General features: G+C 49.1%; 1 long non-coding RNA gene across 1 annotated transcript in view; it reads left to right on the forward strand.

The window, feature by feature from the left end:
• Nucleotides 1-17,664, forward strand: part of LOC122211184 — a 273,720-nt gene that overhangs the window by 220,883 nt on the left and 35,173 nt on the right. The window contains exon 4 of the long non-coding RNA XR_006198546.1: nt 12,810-12,976. This is a non-coding gene — a long non-coding RNA (uncharacterized LOC122211184). The remainder of the gene's footprint in view (nt 1-12,809; nt 12,977-17,664) is intronic.

The following is a 17,664-nucleotide window of genomic DNA, read 5'->3' on the forward strand; positions in this document are numbered from 1 at the left end:
GAATATCCTTCCCCGTCTGCACGCACACTCCTGCTCCTTCGCTCCATCCGACTGCTGGGACACGCAGCCTCGCCGTTGTTCAGACAGCGGTGGCAGGGGCCCTCCAATTCTTCTTGGGTGTCTGGGGCACTTACGAATTCCGCTCTTGTCCCGTGACAAGCGGTGCTTCCGTGAATACCCTCGTAGTTAAATCTTCGCGACTAGATTTTCCTATTTTATGAGGATGTATTCCCGTAAAGTGCAAGAGGCCATTTAGGCCCCTGCGTGCCCTTCGGGAGGCTTGGCCCGGCTTCTCCCTCCGGGACACCGCCACGTCTCTGAGCCCACCGCCGCAGGGAAGCAGGGTGGATGTGCCTTTTCCGGCCTCTTCTCTCTGACACTTGGCGTAACACCAGACGCGCGGTTACTGTTCCCAGCCTGCGTGTCCCTGCATCAGAGGACCTTCCTCACCGCGGGCTGATGTTGTTGTCCCCCTTCCGGCCCTCGCTTTCTGTAACAAACGTCCCCAGTTAATTCAATCATGATTTGTGGTGTTTGGAGCCGAACCTGAGTGGGTCTGGCTCCCTGGCATGCCCTGGCGGCCAGCGCGGTGTTTTCTAACGGTCAGAAGCAAGAGCTCATGACCGAAACACCTGGATTTGCCCCTTTGCTCACTTAAGGCTTTGCTTTCTTACCTGACTTCTCGTGTTACCTGCCTCACATGGTCAAGGTGAGACTTCCGTGAGATACGGTACCTAGAGGGCACAGCACAGGTGTGACAGGCGGCCAACGCCCAGCTTCTTGTTGCTTGGGGTGTGGTTCGTGGGTGGTGAGTGCTTCCTGTGTGCCAGGCACTGTTTTAACCGACTGAGCCACCAGGTGTCCCTGAGCCAGGCACTGTTCTAAGTGCTTTACCTCTGGAGGTGGCAGACTGCAGCCCACGGGCCCCATCTGGCCCACCATCCATTTTTCTATAGCCCACGAGCTGAGGTTGGCTCTTCCAGTTCTAAACGGTTGAGAAAAATAATCAAAGGAAGTATCCTATTTTCTGACACGTGAAAATTACATGAGATCGGATTTCATTGTCCTTAAGTAACGTATCGGAGCACAGCATGTTCTCCCTTTTACATATTGTCTCCGGTGGCTTTGACGTCTGATGGTGAAGATGAGTAGCCAGCACAGAGATACGGCATGGCCCACAGTGCCCCCAAAGTACTCACTATCCGGTGGCCCTTTAGTTTGCTGAGTCTCATATGAGCCGATCTAATCCCGCATAGGGCAGGCTGTTAACTGCCAACATCTTCACTGCACACGTGGGGAAGTGAGGTTAAGAAACTGCCTGAAGCCGGGTGCCCGAGTGGCTCTGTCAGTTAAGCATTCGACTTTTGATCTCGGCTCATGCCATGATCTCACGGTTCGTGGGATCAAGCCCCGCGTCAGGCTCTGCGCTGTTTGCACGGAGCCTGCTTAGGATTCTCTCTCTCCCTCTTTCTCTCTGCCTCTCCCCGTGTCTCTCTCTCTCTCTCTCTCTCAAAATAAATAAATAAACATTTAAGAAAAAAATTGCTTGCAGTCACACCCAGCTTGTAGGTGGTAGAGTGGGGGTTTGGTTCCCAGAGCTGGGGCTTTTAATGTTTCCACCATAGGGCAGGTTATTGGTCTTTGAAGGTGAGGGACATGGGGGAGGGAGAGGTGAAGGCAGGAGGTCAGGAGTGGGAACCACTTCCGTTGGACCTCAGAGTTTTGTTTTGACCTTTTTCTCATAACGGGCTCTTCACCACCCACCACCCCCCACCCCGCCTTTCCCAGTCTCCTACTGTCACCTGCTAAACACAGGACCAAACATACAGAGGTATTCAATATGCCCCTAAAAATGCAGTCACTTTCTACTTTCACAGTGCTTTCTACTAAACACAGACTTCATAAATGTTGGAATGAATGAATGGATCTGGTCAATAGGTCTTGGATTCTTCAGAGTTTAGACTCTGGAGGTAGGGCAGGGACCCCTGGGAAAATCAGGAAAGCCATGGACATTCTCACGGGAAGGAGACCTTCCTGGGCCGTTGTTACGCTCCCCAGGTGGCACCAGGTTCTTGGGCTACAGTGTCAAACGTTTCTTCTGTTAAAATCCCCCCGCGGGAAAACTGCTGTCTTTCCCATGGCTCCACTTTGGTTGATTCTGAATGTTTGGTTTCTTGCAACGGTTTTGCTGAGATATCATTCACATAGCATACAATTTAGATATCATACAATCTTGGAACATTTTCACCGCCTCAGAGAGAAGACGTGTCCCCATTTCGCTCTCACCTCCCTACCTGCCTTCCCCTGCACCCCCAAGTCCTGAGCAGCCTAGTATTTCTGTTGCTATGGATTTGCCTATTCCGGACGTGTCACACAAATGGAATCATACAATATGTGGTCTTCTGTGGCTGGCTTCTCTCACTTAGTGTGATGTTTTCAAGGTTCATCCACTTTCAGCATGTGTCTGTACTTCATTCTCTTCTGTGCCTTAGTGACATTCCATCGTGTGCATGAACAGCATTTCATTTGTTCTGTCATCAGTGGATAGATATTGGGTTGTTTCCAGTTTGGGGCCATTATGAATGATGACTGCTTCTCTGAAGGTTCATGTGCAGGGTTTTGAGTGGATGTGTGTTTGCGTTTCCTTGTGTCTATATTCCCAGGAGTGGAATTGCTGGGTCATGTGGTAACTCTGTATGTAACCTTTCGAGGAACTTCCAGACTGTTCTCCAAAGGGCCTACGCCGGTTTTCATTCCTGCTAGGAACTGTGCATTCTTGCTCGTCATTGATGCCTGTCTTTAAAAATCACAGGATTCCACTTTCTGTAACTTTCAGAGCACACGAAATTAATGAATAGTGCTAGAAATTAGTACAGTGGTTTCCTCTGGGAGGAGGGCAGAGACAATTAGAAAAGGCACAGAGAGGGGCGCCAGGGTGGCTCAGTCGGTAAAGCATCCCAACTCTTGATCTCGGCTCAGGTCATGATCTTAAGGTTCATGAGATCGAGCCCTGCATTGGGCTGTGCACTGGCAGTGTGGAGTCTGCTTGGGATTCTCTCTCTCTCTCTCTCTCTCTCTCTCTCAAATAAATAAATAAACATTAAAAAAAAAAGGCTCAGGAAAACTTTTGGGTGAGGGAAATGTTTTATGTCTTGGAGGTTTAGTGTTTTTGGTATATGCATTTGTCAGAATTCATCAGAGTGTTCATTAAAGACATTTCACTGTGTGCTAATTAAGCTTGAATTAAAAAACAAACAAACATACAAATGAAAAAAGCCTAGGTGGAGGGGGAGAAAGGAAAGAATATAAGTTATCTCTGGACATGACTTATCTTACCCACCTTCCCCTGGACAGAGGGCCTGTGCCTGGCAGGCAAGGCCAAATGTGAAAGGCTTTTAATTGATGTGATTAACTATGTCTCAATAGGGAGCCTCGTTAACACCAAAAGGGAGGAAAGGAGGTTATTTTTCACTCTCCTAACTAGGGGAAGGCTGGAAGGGAGTCCTGGGGGGCACTTGGAGGGCTGGTCCCTGCAGTGGGGGAGGGGCGGGGGGAGGGTCATTTTATCAGTTGCTGCAAAACCTAGCCTCCATTTGCATCTATGGAGAGGAGGAAACCCACCTAAAATTTTGGTGGGGGTGGATGTTTTTCAAGTCCGCATCATTCACGAAAACACACTGCCGGTATACATAGAACCCTCTATAACCCTTCCTTAAATGTACTAGTGGCTGTTGAACAGACCATAACAGGAAACAAACAAACAAACAAAAAGAAGCAAATGGTTTCATCTTTCCCCTTAGACTCTGCAGAGAAATTTATGGATTGACATAAATTCACAGAAGATCAGGATCGGACAAACATCATTAATTACTCACATAAAATCAGTGTAAAATTTTTTATAAAATTGCAAAAATTGTATCATTTTATTTGTAGGTTAGAAAAAATACGTATTTGGCTAGAAAAAGCCTAGAAATGTAACAGCCATTATTTTTGGAAGGATGTGATTATAATGTGATTTGCTTTTTTCTGTTGCTTATCTGTGATTCATTCTTCTCAATGACTGTTGATTGCTTGTGAGTTCAGTTGTTTGTTAAGAAGTTATTTCTTCTCTCTCACTGGTTGGAGAGGTCAGTTTCCATAGGCTCCCCTCTCTGGAAGAAACTCTCCCCTCCCTCCCCACCAAGCTTACAGCTTATGAACTTAAAGGCAGCACTGAGTAAGTATTGAACGTGATCTTCAGGTTAGCCAGGTGAGGGTTCGATCGTAGAGGATCTTGGGCAGGTTCTTTCTGTGTCTTCGTTTTCTCATCAGAAGAATGGAGCTGATAATATGCTCCCTGATCGATTGATGGGAAACATACATGAGAAACCCCCAGCACAGGACTTGGCCTTAAGTATCAGTCCGCTCCTTTTCCAGCCCCCTTTTAGCTTGGTACCTTCCTGGTACCTTGGAAACTAGCACTCAGCATTATGGTCCAGGTGACTCCTGATGGTTGGGCTGTATTTCTCGAATCACTGCAGAAGCTTAAATACACCTGCACACAACGCGTGGTGCGTTTGTGTGTGTGCACATGCACATCAGCAACACTTTTGTGTGTGTGGCGTGACATTAAACGAAACCTCCTTCCCTGCGGATCAGTGAGGACAGCTCGCTGCAGGAGCTAGGATCTGTCACAAACCAAAGGGAGAGCTAATTGCAGCAAACCTCCGGGTGACCGCACTACTTATGTTCCTTCCTGCAATGCGATTCCTGGCAGTGGTGATAGGAGTCTTCAAGCAGTGTGTCCAGTATGTTGGAAATGTTCTCTTCCTGCAGATCAGGATGGAGAAGGCAGTCCCAGGTTGAGTGCGAGTATTGTTTTTCCAGGACTGGGGGAAGGGTTTGGCAGAGGGTGAGTTAGGGTTTTGCAAATTATGTCTACGCTGGTGGAGCACGCAGGGCACACGTGGGCAGAAGTGATTTGCTCTCATGCAAAACAGGAGCCACGTGCGGTCCTCTGTTCCCCCCACCCCACCACTTCTTTGGTCACCTTTGCAACCCTCCTTCTGGCTCCAGGATGCCTGCCCCAGCCCCTTTTCTCGGCTTCTTTTTATGGCAGTGGTTTTCGAACTTCAGTTTGCAAATGACCACCTGGGAAACTTGCTAAAATGCAGATCTCTGGTCTTCCCCCACCAGGTTTTCTAACCCAGTGGTTCTGGGGTGGGGCCTGGGAAATGGCATTTTCACCAAGCTTCTCAGATAGGCCCGTTTGACCAGAAAGGCACTATATATTAGTTTCAAGGGGCGCCTGGGTGGCTCAGTCGGTTGGGGCGTCTGACTGTGGCAGGGTGGCCCTTAACTCCGGTGCTGTGTGGCCTTTTGTCCCAGCACACACACAGACTCAGCAGGCCACCTAACCCAGGAGACCGAGTGTCCTATTGAGAGGTAGATGGTGTTTGGGCTGAGGGGCCTGTGGCCCGTCTGGGCTCCAGCATCCTTGGGGTAAGATGGCCATATTACTATCATAACTGCATTTATCGGCCATGGATTCGGTGCTAGAACCACCGCAAGGACTATGCGTGCATTTTGTCCCTTAGTTGTCACGGCACTGACGTGAGGTTGGGGGCACTGTTAGTATCATGATGGTTCAAGGATGAGGAAACTGAGGCACAGGAACGTGGAGCCAGAATACACACCCAGGCAGCTCGCCTCTAGAACCCTAGCGCTTAGCCTTTGTGCCTTCGGGCCTCTGGAACAGCTACCTTCCTCTCCTGTCGCAAAGATGTCGTCGTGATGTTGGAGGACAGCATGTGCAGTGGAGTCAGGCCCACTCCTTCCTGTCTGGAGCCCTCAACCCCCTTTGAGCCCTAAATTGCTCATTGGTAAAATGGGAATAAGGATACCTACTACCCCACAGGGCTGATCAAAGGGCCAAAAGAAATGGTAATATTTTAGGATGTATAGCACTCAATAAATGTTCTTAAGTATTTTCCATTTTTTAAAAATGCTTATTCATTTTTAAGAGACAGAGACAGGCAGAGTGTGAGGGGCAGAGAGAAAAGGAGACACAGAATCCGAGGCAGGCTCCAGGCTCTGAGCCGTCAGCACAGAGCCCGATGCGGGGCTCGAACCCACGAACTGCGAGATCGTGACCTGAGCCGAAGTCGGACGCTTAGCCGACCGAGCTCCCCAGGCGCCCCAACTTCTGCTGTTTTCAGCCACTGAACCGTGAGGTACATGTTAGTGCAGCGTAATATTGCTGCTCCTGATTGATACAACCTGCAAGGCAGAGATTGAATCCCACCCTGCATCGATGGGTGGGGTCTTCCTGGAGCCCCAAGCGGCCACACACTCTGAGGTCCCATCTGGGCTCTTGAGGGAAGTGTGCTCTGATGGATGGGTGATGTCTGCCGTGCTGGCAGGCGGGACCTGGATGCTCTGGCACCGCGTGCCTCTCTGCTAACCGGGCTCTTTCCCCAGGCCATCCTGAGGGCTGTCCCCCGACTCATCTCCTCATCAGCTTCTCCCAGCAGCTGTCCCGCTTCACGCCATCTTCACTTTCTCTTTCCCAGCGCGGGCTCTTCTCCCTGACTTCCAGCGTCTCACTATTCAGGCCCCGACGCAGCCTCCCCGGATTTCCAGATGTTTTCTTTCTGTTCTAACCTCAAGGAGCTCCTCGTTGGCGCCTGAGCGTGCTGCCCACCTTCCCGGCTGCCGGCCTGGATCACAGGCCTCCTCTCCTGCCCACACCCTCCCCCCACCAGGCTCTGGTCATCAGGCTCTCAGAGGACTTCCTTCCCAGCCCACAGCGACCTGCCCCCCGATCGCAGACCACTCAGTGCTCTCACGCGATCAATCTTTGACTGTCTTGTTTTGTTATCTTTGACTTCATTCCTCATGGTATCTAACATTCCTCATGTTAGAGTCTCACCTCCCTAAGTTAGTCCTCCCGTCAAGGAATGGCCTTGGTGTTGCAATTCCTCACCTTAGTGACTAGGTGATAACAGGCATTTGAGAAATAAGTTATCAAAGAATCGGTTGGATCGGCGGTGCGGGGCTAGGGAGTGGAAGGGGAAAACCCAAGCGAAGTCACTTAGGACCTCTGTCTCGCTTTTACGGGCCTGCAGCCTGCCTCTCCCCCTCCCAGGCTGGACTTTCCGTTCACGGCTAGCGCAGTCTGGGCGTATGTCCGCGTGATACTTTGAGTCCAAACGTAGCTACTGAAGCAGTCCGTTGCTCAGGCCATTGCTGGGCTCAACTCTGGAATGAGAGAATCCAGGAGGTCTGGGCAGGATGAGCCCATCCGCTTTAGGAGGTGTGCTTCCCGGGTGAAATCGGGTTTCGGCTAATCTGGAAGAACCGCACCAGGAATTAGCCAGAGCAGAGGGGTGCTCTGTGGAGGCCCCAGCCCGCATGAAGCCCGGGGCGCTGGAGACTTTTCCAGGGGCGACCAACAGCACCGCAGACTAGGAGTTTTTAATGGCACGTTTTCGTGCAAACATTCCCATTTGTTATTCCTCTGTTTTCCCTTCTTTCCTGGAGGCCTTAGGCCGACCTCCCGCCCGGAACTCTCCCACTGTCCCTTTGCCCACTCCTCAGGCTGGCCTGTGTGAAGGAGACCGCGTTATGTGCAGAAAACCTCTTTCTAAAGTTGTGAGCGCTCGTGGACAGAGATGGAAGGTTAGAGCATCAGTGGCCTCGGGGAAAAGTCCACCTTCCCCGAGACTCAGAGTGTGACTGTGGCCTCCCGCTCCCTGCAGGTTGCCAGACGTGAGAGTAACGGGTTTGGGCGTTTGTTCTGAGAATTTGTGGGCGGCCCGGCACATGCGTCCATTGCGTGTGGCCGCATAGATTGGTCTTTTGGAAAAACGATTTGTCAGGAGCTACCAAAGCATCGCTTTGACCTGCGTCCCTATTTGGGGAATGTGTTTCAAAGACAGGCTCCAGGAGGGAGGGTGCTGGTTTGCAGGAAGGCGTGTTTCAAAGCCAGGGCACTTGTAGGAGCAAAATTGGGAACAAGATGGCACCCATTGCCACCCAGTACGTGGTACTTCAGCGCCACTGAATCTTCCCTAGGCATCTGAGGGATGGAGAAGAGGTGTTGGAGAGCAGTGGCAATCTGTGGTGTGACAGTCACATACAGCACTGCGTCCTTCCTGGATGACGGAAAGTTATAGAAAGAAAGTAGCACTTTGTCGGAAAAAATGAAGATTTGCCTACCTGGTGGCAGAGTAGGGGAGTTATGACAGTTTCTTCTTCTCGTCTCTTCTCTTTCTGGTAACCTGCCTTAGCCAGTTAAAAATTGATCTGTGGCACAAAAGAAAAGAAAAAAGAAATCTACAAGTGGATTTGTAGGGCCCCAGGTGCCCAAGACGGGGGCACGTAAAGGCAGCCTGAAGTGCCCTGTCTCTCAGGATGGTGCCCAGGACATCATGGGCACCTTGTGGCGAGGGGCGGGGGCTGCTTTTAGGTCTCATGCCCCTGGGTGCTGCACCCAGTGAGGGTGGGGTGTGCTGCCGAGCCCCGGGCACAGCGCCTGGTACGAGCCCGAGCCCCCGGAAGGACATGCTTCCTGCCTCCCAAATGTGCCAAACAGTATCGTCGTTGTGCTTTTTGTCCTGCCCGTGTCACATCTCATTTAAACCCCATCATAACAGTACTGGATGGGTAATGTAGTAATCCCCGTTTTACAGACAAGAAAGCTGAGTCCTTAGTTGCCATCCTGTCGCTACATTCCAGATTCAGGCTCTGCACCCACTTCTCCGTAGGGCAGTTCTTCACATCTGCTTTCGCAGTGGGGAAACTGAGGCTGTAAGTTACCTGCCGAGGGGCCCACAGCCAGTAGGAATCAGTCATGGGAATGACTCCAAATCCAGTGGCACTTTTTTCTTTTGAATTGTTATGAAAGCTTCCTCCATTCAAGGCACATTACCTCCGGCCTCTGAAAGACCCCTCTCCTCCTTGTTGCGTTCTTTCCCGCTCTGTTCCCTTCACTCCTCATAGGCACCCACTCCAGTATTTGCCATGTGCTGCGCATGTGGACTTACTGTAGGGCTGTGATTGGGTGTCTTTTAACTTAGACGCATGGGGTTCTCTTACGGATCTCCTTCTTGTCTTTTTTTCACTCAATACTCTCTTTTTGAGATCCAGTCTTGGTGCACGGTTTACACTTAGCTCATAAGAGGGCTGCGTCTGCCCTTCCGTCGCTGCAGATCCTGCCCTGTTCACTTCTCTTGTCCCTGCAGATGGACACTAGGGCAGCCCAGCCAAATCTGCAATGGCACCTCGCACCTGTGCCCATGGGGAGTGTGGGAGAGTTTCTTTGGTACAGACCCAGGGCTGGGATGGATGAGTCATTGGGCATACTCATATTTAATTTCACAAGTACTGCCAGATTGTTTTCCAGAATGACTGTACCAGTTTACACATCCACCGGTGCAATGCTCAGGGGGTTCTGTCTCCCCACGGCCTCCCCAGCACCTGGTGTTGTCAGATGCATCCATAAGCATGCGTCTGACCGCCCCAGCATGTCAGGACATTGGATTAGCATCTCTTGAGATGCTCTTTTCTGCCGCAGACTTCACCTTAGCACACCAGAATTTCCAGCAGGAAGAATGCCCAATCGGAAAAGGAAATCCTTTCCACAACTCTCTTATCTTCTATTAGGGAGCAGAATTTCCCCGGAAGTCCCCAGGAGACTTCCCCTGGTTGGCCAGATGGGGCCAGGGGTCCTCCCTACACCAGTCCCTGACAGAGACAATAGGGTTGCCGTGGCCACCGCGTGCCTCTTCCAAATACCCGAACAGAACAGAACGGGGAAGAGCTGAATAAGGAGGAAGAGAGCGGTGGCTGGCTGCTTATTCAGCCACCGGTTGGCTCTTCGTCCACACCAGATCTTTAATTTTGCCCACTTTTTGACTCGTGCTGCCTCTTCTAGGCAAGGAGTTCTTCCCCCTGACTCTGTGCAATTAGCCAACTACAGAGAATTTCTAAAGCAGTGAGTCAACCAGCACGAGGCCATCGCCTTGGGGATTCAGTCCGTCCAACTCATTCCAGAGTCTAGCATCCTTCTTGCCGGGCGGACGTCAGACCTGTGCCCATCCTAGCTGCCCCAAGTTGGGTTCCTGTTGTGGGCTCCCCCTGTGAGAGGCCAATATGGAGATTCCAGGGCAGAGCACCAAAATCGCCTGCCCAGAGTGCCAGCTGAAGGCAGGTGCGAAAGAACACCTGTCAGGGACTAGTGCCACCATAGGCAGCAGCTTCTCATTAGACACGTTCATACTATAGTAACCCTGGTGTGTCTGACTAACCAAAGAAATTAATTTCTAAATGGTACCTAATAGTTATAATTTATTGAGTGCTTGCTCTGTGTCGGGTGGCCCGGTAAGCATTTTATTCCTTTGATCTCACATAGCCCGCCTGCCGGCCCTGTGGGAGCATTTCTGTTATGGTTAAAGCCCAGGCTCCAGCCTGGAGACCACCTGGAGAATCCCAGTGCTGCCATCGCTTAGCTGTGTGGCCTTGAGCAAGTTACTTCACCTTTCTGTGCCTCAGCTTTCTCATGTGTACACAGGGCATAATAACAGTATGCTAAGGAGTTAAGAAATACAAAGCGCTTACTTAGAATAACACTGGCTTAAGAGTACACACACAGTTCCCATTTGATAAATATTATTAGCTGTGGCTGTTGCCGTTTCTAAAAATGAAGAAACCAGAGGCTCAGAGAGATCAGCTTCCCAAATGTCAGATGGCTATGAGTAGCAAAGATACAATTTGACCTAAGAGATTCTGATTCCAACGCTGGCCTTCTATCCATCCAACTATACATCATCAGTAGTGGCTCCATAGCCTGAGGGAACACTGCCATTACTCTCCTTATCAGTAAAATAAATTTTCAGCTGAGGACCCAGTGATATTTTTTGTAAAGAAACAGACTCAAAAAAAAAAAAAAAAAAGAGGAGGGAGGGAGGGAGGAAGGAAGGGAGGAAGGAAGGAAGGAAGGAAGGAAGGAAGGAAGGAAAAGAAACCAACCATAAAGTTAGAGTGTAAGGCCTCCAGCAGGTGGTAGATGTGGGGGTCATTGCTGGAAGGTGGCTGGGGAGACTAGGACATTTAGCTCCTGGTTCTACCATGAAACCTTACTGGGCCTCGGTCTGCCCCCGTTAAATCAGGTTTCTATTATATTTCTTCCCCGCAAGGATTTAGGAAGTGCTTTATAAACTGAGCATAGTCAGTGCTGCGCATTCCAGAATGCATGCCTGTTTCGTCTCTTCCCTCAGTTCCCACATACGCACACTCACCCAAAGTATAAGCGTTGTGTCCCCCAATTCCATCTAGTCATGGGAAGTCTCTGGAAACCCAGGCTTTAGAATCTTCTGGAAGAGATTCTTCCTTGCCTAACTAAGCCAAATGGACTGGAGTCAGGAGCCACTGGGATTTTGAGAGGCTGGGTTAGTTCTAGTGTCTGTTGGTTTGGGAGCAAATAAACAAGGTCGCTCTCTGCCGCCCCGGGACACATCCTTGCCGGATTTCTCCATGTGAGCATTTTCAGACATAGGTGTGGTGGGTGTGAGGTCTGAACAAAGGATCATAAGCTCAGCAGTGTGGTTTTAGGTAAAAAACATGGTTTCATGGCCAGAATATCCTCTAGGAGGACTTTTAAACGTCACTCTGCATAACAAGAGACTCAACTATCTTTGAACTTTATTTTTACTTTTTTAATTTCAATGTCCCTCCCTCTTTTTCCCTCCTTCCTTTTCTTCTTCCTCCTCTTCCTCCCTCAATCTCCAGCTCCCCGGCCTCCAGGTTTCCCTTCTGGGAGGGAGTCAATATCAAAAGGGTCTCGTCTGCGATGCTAGAGATGGTCTGTGCATAGACAGCAAAGCCCCTGTGTGTGTCTAACATTTCTTTTCCTACTGTATGAGGTGGTTGTGTCTTACAGCACAAAAGCACCTTGATTTAGGCCGGAATCAGGGAAGAGAAGATGGTCTGTCGTCCAACCCATTTCTTCTGAGTTTCTCGGCCGCCGTTCTCATTTGCCACTTACTGTTAGTTGCTGACGTTGTCCTCTCTGCACTCAGGGCCTCTTGACACATTTGATGATAGGGGGACATCTGTGGTGACATGGCTGTGGACCCCAGGGTGGTCTGGCCCTGTTGGTGGAGAATCCTTCAGTTTCAGGGGGCTCCCAGCTCTGCCTTGATTCCCCTGTCTGCAAGCAGGAAGCAGGAAGACTGGACGGCAATCTGGGATGGTCTTCAGAAATGCGCCCACCAGAGGTGGCCCTCTGGGGACTCTGCTTCTCCCCCAAGGGCAGCTGTTACATCATGTTCTGTTGACTCCTGGTGCACCTGGTGCAGAATGGCCGAAGCCATTGTCTCTCAAATTGGAGCCCCACGCAAATCTCCAGGAACCCTTGTTAAATGCAGATTCTCTTTCAAGTTAATCTGCGTGGGGCGGAGCCCTACTGCACTAATGGTGAGCTCCAAGTGCTGCTGGTACAGCTGACCCACACACATATGCCATAGTTTTATTTATCTTTGAGAGAGAAAGCACGAGCGGGGAGGGGCAGAGAGAAGGGGGCAGAGGATCCGAAATGGGCTTTGTGCTGACAGCAGTGAGCCCGATGCAGGGCTCGAATTCGCAGACTGGGAGATCATGACCTGAGTCGAAGTCAAACGCTCAACTGACTGAGCCACCCAGGTGTCTGTGTGTGTATGTATATATATAAATGATATATATCATATGATATATATCATATATATATGATATATATCATATATATGATATGTGATATCACATATATATATATATGTGATTTTTTTTTTCAGGTGAGAGAACTGCTACTCAGGGATGTTAAGTAACTCAGCAGAGGTCACACAGCTAAGTGACACAGAGGAGCGTCCCAAGTGGTGAAGACCATTTTCCATCAGTGCTGTCCTCCACGAGCCTGTGTCTGGAATGGGATCTGTCTTTGCGCTCATGAACAGGTTGGATGGTAAGGGTCCTCTTCTCTTCTCTCTCTGTCTTTATCTCTGGCATTTTTAACGCTGGCTTCTTCTCTTAGGAAGACCAGAAAACACTTGACAGAGGGGAGAGGCCCAGCAGTGACACTGACCCAGAGAGAATTGAATCCCTGTGTCCAGTGACTAGAGGACACATTGAACTGGACAGAGGAGCCTAGCACATTGCCACGTTTCCCCCATGTAGGAGAACACCCACCCCCTCCCACCCCTCACCCGTAACACGTGATACCTGAGCAGGATTTGGTCACTGCTGAGCTGTCTTCATTTAACGTGGCTTTGACAGAATAGTTGGCCCTGAAATTGTATTTTCCATTAAACTTCTTGTTGAACCGCCTTGGTTTTGAAAGGATTCCATTAGGATGGATAATTATGTAGTAGTTGCTACAAGGAGATACATGCTCTCAGTTTCCGCTCTTAAGTGATTCAAATCAAATGCTTTTCCTTTTCCTCCCCAGAGTTGGGTGTGACCATCTTCCTCATACGATAGGCTTTTCGTGAGTTATTTTTGGAAATCCAAATCAAAACAGCAATTTTGGCGGAGGCCATTTCTAGCCTAGCAGAGTAAGCCATATGTACCGATAAAAACAGCCAAAGAGTCGGTGCCTTTAAAAAGCACCAAAACCATCTCCCTCTGTGGGGTGAAATTTTGGGAACCACAGACTATCTTTTGTGCTGTCACATATTCCGTTGTGAACTCTAACTAAAGTCAAAAACGATTGAAATTCCTTTGAAATTGCCAAAGTTTTGCCCATTTGGAAACCATTGTCATCATCACTGTGTTCAAGATGGCAGGCCTTGACAGAATTTTGCTGAGGACTCTGTTTCAGCCTCTGAATCTCCCCTGGAACACAGAAATCCCTGTACTGTTTCCTTCCGTCCCCACAGCACACGTCACCTGCCTCATGACATGAACCAAGCAGACAATCTTTCCTCTCACCCGGGAGTGGGAGGTGCTCAAGTAGCAGGTTGGGTATGGAGGTACATGAGTAAAGCCCTATTTTTCTCTTTTTGTAAAAAATCAGTCATTTATTACACAAAGAGTAAATGAATGTTATCACCTTGAAAAAAAAAAGCTTTTCAAATAAAATTAAAGTTCTTTTTAATCACTGGGTCCCTATCCTTGTTTCTTTATCAACTCCACTTGGGTTGTTTCTTGGGGGCACATGCTTGTAGACATTTCTAATGTATTTATGTGCATGTACACACACATAACTATTTTTGTAGCCCTTGATAAACCAGTCACTTGCCTTTTCCCACTCATCAATATACCCAAGAGTGCTATCCATGGCAGCTGCCTTATTCTTTGTAACTGCCACCCAGTTTTATTACATCGTATGGATATACCTTTTATTTGGATCAAATAAATAAATTCTTTTTTTTCCCTTTTTTAAATGTTTTATTTATTTTTAAGAGAGAGAGAGAGAGACAGACGTGAGTGGGGGAGGGGCAGAGAGAGAGGGAGACACAGAATCCGAAGCAGGCTCCAGGCTCTGAGTTATCAGCACAGAGCCCGATGCGGGCTCAAACTCACAAACCGCGAGATCATGACCCGAACCAAAGTCAGACGCCTAACCGACTGAGCCACCCAGGCACCCCAAATAAATAAATTCATCATCTGCTTTCATGAGCGCTACAGTTTGGGATCCTTTATGTACATGTCGAGAAACTAACCGTGTCCACTGCTATATCTTTTGGTAGCTACAACACATTTCATGAAAATCAGCCAGCTGCTTTGCAGATTATGCCAGACCAGTAGACGGAATCATGTGAAATGCTAAGGATTGCCAGAGGGACCTGAATTCCCTTGCCTGCAGAAGCTAGGGAAGTGCACGGGGCGTGGGGAGTTGCATAGGTCTCTGTAGCGAGTGATGTGAGATACAGTGTTGGCTGTGATGGTGGCCCACTGAATTTCCTTGGGCAGGTCATTGCCTCTCCTTGGACCTGTTTTTTCTCATCTGCACAATGGGCTCAGTGAGCCTTTCTCAGCTATTAGACTGTGATTTATAGGGCTTACGCACACACTGCCCCAGGATTCCTATGTAGAACATATTAGCTTACTCTTCACTGTGTGTCAAGATGGGGAAGAGGCAATTTTAAAATACATTGAAGGGGCTCCTGGGTGGCTCAGTCAGTTAAGCATCTGGCTTCGGCTCAGGTCATGATCTCATGGTTTGTGAGTTTGAGCCCCGTGTCGGGCTCAGAGCCTGGAGCCTGCTTTGGACTCTGTGTCTCCCTCTCTCTCTGCCCCTCTCCTGCTCATGCTCTGTCTCTCTCTGTCTCTCATAAATAAATAAACATTAAGAAAATTTTTTTTAATACTTTAAAATACGTTTGAAGTTTCAAGTGATTAAATATACTTTGTTATATTTTCATTGAAATAGATTTACAAAATTTTAAGTAGAGATTTAGCCCAGAGCTTTTAGCTGAGTAGAAGTCAAAAAGTCCATAATGTCCTGCCTTTGGATCTTACTCTTCTTTCCTATTACTTTATGATCCAATTAAAATGGATACTCTTGTCCCCTTTGCTTTGTGTGATCTTTCGGTTCTAAGCAAGGCAGCATGGGGTTGGGGAAGGAGACTGTGGGCCCCTGAGCTCTCCCTCCAGGCTTGTCTAGTTCTTAGACAAGTCACTAACCTTCTCTGGGTTTCCATCTGTTAATACTATGACTTCAAATTAGCTGAATAGCCACCAAAAAAGAAAGTTAAAAACCACACTTGCTCGTGTTTCTCTGGCGTTTCTGAGCTGCGTCACCTGCACCTAGTTCATCTTGTGAACTGACCAAAAAGACCACCAAAACCCCTCAGATCACCTTTTCACATGAGACTTGTGCAGCCGCCCTCGCTCCCAGTAAAGACCCTCAGTGGGTTCCAAGGGAGGCCCAGAGAAGGTTCTGCGCGGTCATGATTCAGAGGTAGAGTTTCCCGCCTGGGCCCTGAAGCTTGCGTTGACGTGTACCCCTGCTTCGAGACGCAGGACACGAGGGTCTGACTCACACACAGGTGGGTTTCCCTGGTGGTCCCAGCCAGGCTTTCCCACACGGGGTGACGGTTCTGGCCCCTTGTTTTGGCATGACACACGGGCCTGGAGGCAGTGTGATAGTGCAGGGGAAAGGTCGTGGTAAGAGGGTGTAAAACCGTGTGGGTGCCGTGGCCCCGCAAGGTCTCTGTGGGGGTCAGCTTTCCTGCTGTTTTCCACCCTCTGTGAGCTGCTGTTTCTGATTCCCTTGTGTGTAGGCTGGTACCAGTCTGGGGGACTCTTCCCCCAAAAGCTTCTGGGGCAGGGAACTTGAGCAGCCTCCCCTTCCTACCCTGCTCCGTCTTTTTTAAAATTTTTTTTAATGTTTATTTTTGAGTGAGAGAGTGAGAGCGAGAGAGAGAACATGAGCGGGGGAGGGGCCGAGAGAGAGGGAGACGCAGCATCCAAAGCAGGCTCCAGACTCTGAGCTGTCAGCACAGAGCCCGAGGCGGGGTTTGAACCCATGAGCCCACAAGATCATGACCCAAGCTGAAGTCAGACGCTTAACCGACGGGGCCACCCAGCCGCCGAGCCCTGCCCCATCTAAGAGAGGGAATGAGACCCCGTAGGAGGTGCTCAAGCCCTCCCTTCCCTTTTCCCTGGAAAACAATTTTATAGGTTCTGAATCTGTGGCAGTTGCCAAAAGTCTACCATAAATGTAGTTCACATTAACCAAAATGAAACAAAAAGGCAATGCGGTGAATGGAGAGACAACCATCAGCGTGATACTTATCTGAAACCAGAGGGTAAAGGAACTGAGGGCCCCATCCATTTACCAGCCCTCACTCCCTGCAAAGTTGTCAGCCCATCTCACCCCCACCTCCATTTCAATACAATACTTGCAAATCCGCTTTGCATTGTTACAGATACCTGCAGAGTAAGTCACATTGTCTCTTGTCTGTTTGATCCACTGCCAAGTGATCAATATAGTTTTAATTCACAGCCTGGAAATTTTAAGAATGACTCAACCTGACCTATGATTCACAGATACTTGATCTGAAATGCTTGATGTTGTGGGGCTGGGGTGGGAGGTACAATCAGAAGTAAATTTCCTGACCCTAAAAAGTCAGCTTAAGTGGGGGGTGCCTGGGTGGCTCAGACGGTCGAACATCCGACTCTTGATCTTGGCTCAGGTCATGATCTCACGGTTCGTGGGTTCGAGCCCCATGTCGGGCGATGCGCTGGCAGAGTGGAGCCTGTTTGGGATCCTTTCTCTCTCTCTCTCTCTCTCTCTCTCTCTCTCTCTCTCTCTCTCCCCCTCAAAATAAATAAACATTAAAAGTAAAAGCATAAGTGAAGAAGCATGGGGAGGTAGTTATCTTGCAGGTTGTAGGGCTGGTTCCTGCCTTCCGGAGAGGCAGTGTGTTGAGACAGCTTAGGGGAACCACATGCTGAGTCCCAGTTTATGCTGGTTTTTATACAGTTAGTGGGCTTTTCCACCATTTAAAGGTATTTAGTGTGGAAATATGGGATTCTGGGGAGACTGGACCAGAAGTTCTTAAGGTCCGAGGTTTGATTTTATTTAGAAGTGCCTCCTCCCGACCCTGTGCCTGGCTTCTAGTAAACAGTTAGTAAATAAAGGCTTGCTGTGTGGGTGAGTGAGTGAGTGAGTGAGTAAGATTCTTAACCTTCTCTCTTGGTCTC

This window comes from Panthera leo, chromosome F2 (genome assembly GCF_018350215.1).
Source record: "Panthera leo isolate Ple1 chromosome F2, P.leo_Ple1_pat1.1, whole genome shotgun sequence".
In the NCBI taxonomy this organism is placed as follows: Eukaryota; Metazoa; Chordata; class Mammalia; order Carnivora; family Felidae; genus Panthera; species Panthera leo.